Source organism: Frankliniella occidentalis, unplaced genomic scaffold (genome assembly GCF_000697945.3).
Source record: "Frankliniella occidentalis isolate FOCC.00 unplaced genomic scaffold, Focc_3.1 Scaffold8, whole genome shotgun sequence".
In the NCBI taxonomy this organism is placed as follows: Eukaryota; Metazoa; Arthropoda; class Insecta; order Thysanoptera; family Thripidae; genus Frankliniella; species Frankliniella occidentalis.
In genome coordinates, this window is record NW_026267138.1 from 917750 (window position 1) to 919705 (window position 1956).

Sequence of the window (1956 nt, forward strand, 5' to 3'; positions counted from 1 at the left end):
ACAAAGTACGCTTAAAGGGCTAATATATTACTTTATGAGGTATCTCGAAATGATTCACAATGATAAGCGCAGATATCTCGTCACGCCCCCTCAGCCTTTTCATTCATTTCTCCTTTAATTAACAAATTGATTCGTTCGTTCGTCTGCTATTTTCCTAGCAACTTTGCGAAGCCCCCCCCCTCCCCCCAATTCGTCTTCGCTTTACGCCTATGCCCTTTGGCTGGGTCCAGTTAGCGGCTGACCCACGTCCGGGCTGCTGTCCCTCCCCCTTCTTCTACCTTTTCTCCGCTTTGGTGCCATAGGACGTGATGGTGGGATTATTTCGGCGTTACACTTCTCTCGTTCTGATGCGTTTTCCTGAAGTCGTGTATGGTTTTCTTCCGCAGGGCAGTCAGGGATCCCTTACTCGCAGTTGTGACCGCCATGCCAACAGTCCAGTGCTAAGGGTGTGCAACAGGATGATCCAGTTTGCAGCCGTGCCAGTAGTCCGTGTGCGGCGCACCCACGCTCGATCATGAAACGCAGCCGTCCGAGTGGTGCGGTAGAAGAAGTTTGTCTCATCTAATCAGTTCAAGGAGCGTCTGAGAAGATACGCCAGAGATAGGACTTTTCGAGAGCACCCTGTGCGAAAAGAAGTGCATCATCTCTCACTCGGAGTTTAAGGAATAACAAACGCGGACCCACACAGGTCAGGTGCAGGTGAGCGTTTTCTGCTAGAAGACATTTTCAAAGCTGTCGCAACCAAACTTACGCATGGAAAACCAAACTGGAGTGTGCCTTTCTAATGCATTACATGCCAGGTATGGTCATCTATACAATTAAAGACACATTTGAGAACCCACAGCAGAGATAAACATTTCGGTTGTGCCGTATGCGAAAAGGGGTTTTAGTATACGGCTGATAGCGCGAAGGTTCGACTGATGACACACACGCACACTCATACAGACACTAATGGTATTCCCTTTAAATGCGAACAATGCGACGAGAATTTATTGCTGAAAGCGTCATATGAGAGCCCACACTTAAGTAAAGCTCTGCGATTTCAACAAGAAATTTGTGGGACCTAGTACCCGCTGGTACCTTAGATATAATGAATGACATAAAGCTGAATGCATACTGAGTGACGAAAGGAGTCTTAAAGTGAGGTCTATGAAGTGTACAACACACCGTCACCGTCATGCAGTTTGGCAGGCCGCGTACTGTGCTGCGGCTACACATCGCTATTTCCCTCGTGCTTTCGACCAGCGCGGCACCAGCGTGCTCCAAGCGAAGTCATGGGGAAGGCCAGGCGGGGATCGATTCCACCGCGCTGGCGCGGTTCAGAGTGGAAGGGGCGCGGCAAAGAGGTCACTATTTACTTCCTCAAAGTTGTTTCGGAACGGTTCCTTGCTGGAGGAATATAAGAAATTGCCTAAAATTGGTCTGAATCTTCCGAGGAGGAGGGTGAACTTATTTTCATGTGTGTGTTTTGAGACACTGCACCCCGCGAGTTGCCTCTGAGCGCCGCTGCTGCTGCTGCGCGGCCGGCCCGCCGGGCCACGCCCAGCCTCTCACCTTACTGACCCTTTGAGACGGAAGGCTTTGTCTCGAGCCGGGCCATGGGCCGGGCGGCTGTTGAATGGGGCTCGGGATGATGTAGCACAAGGTCCCCTGTACACTGCCGAAAGGAAGCAGGACAACAAGCGAGACTTTGCAGAGGTCACCAAGTGTGGTTTCTAATTGGGTGATATAGTTTTAAAGTTCTCATTTTACTTTAGTTTTGCTTAAAAAAGAAAAACACGCTAAAATGTATGCCATAACCTACACGGTTAAAAAAAATGGGGAAAACTTTGATGAACTCTTGTATGTGAAGAAAACTTCTCAGATGTCCCTCAGTTTTCTCTAACAATCACCTCAAAAGAAAAGAAAGAAAAAATCCAAAATGTTTTGAGGAGACGGTCGAAATCTGAGGAGTTT

General features: G+C 48.6%; 2 protein-coding genes across 5 annotated transcripts in view; both read left to right on the top strand.

Annotated features, from left to right (window-relative positions):
* Window positions 1–1956, top strand: part of LOC113203812 (ecotropic viral integration site 5 ortholog) — a 61562-nt gene that overhangs the window by 2345 nt on the left and 57261 nt on the right. The window contains exon 1 of one of the 3 annotated variants that reach the window (XM_052275666.1): window positions 551–699. The exons of the other annotated variants lie outside the window; for them this stretch is intronic. The gene's annotated coding sequence lies outside the window, so the exon portion shown is untranslated. Of the gene's footprint in view, window positions 1–550; window positions 700–1956 lie in introns of those variants that run through there. 3 annotated transcript variants of the gene reach the window in all.
* Window positions 596–1956, top strand: part of LOC113203813 (zinc finger protein 239-like) — a 7122-nt gene continuing 5761 nt past the window's right edge. Inside the window, exon 1 of one of the 2 annotated variants that reach the window (XM_052275727.1) lies at window positions 596–688. The gene's annotated coding sequence lies outside the window, so the exon portion shown is untranslated. Of the gene's footprint in view, window positions 801–1956 lie in introns of both variants that reach the window. The other variant, XM_052275720.1, reaches the window with a different exon arrangement.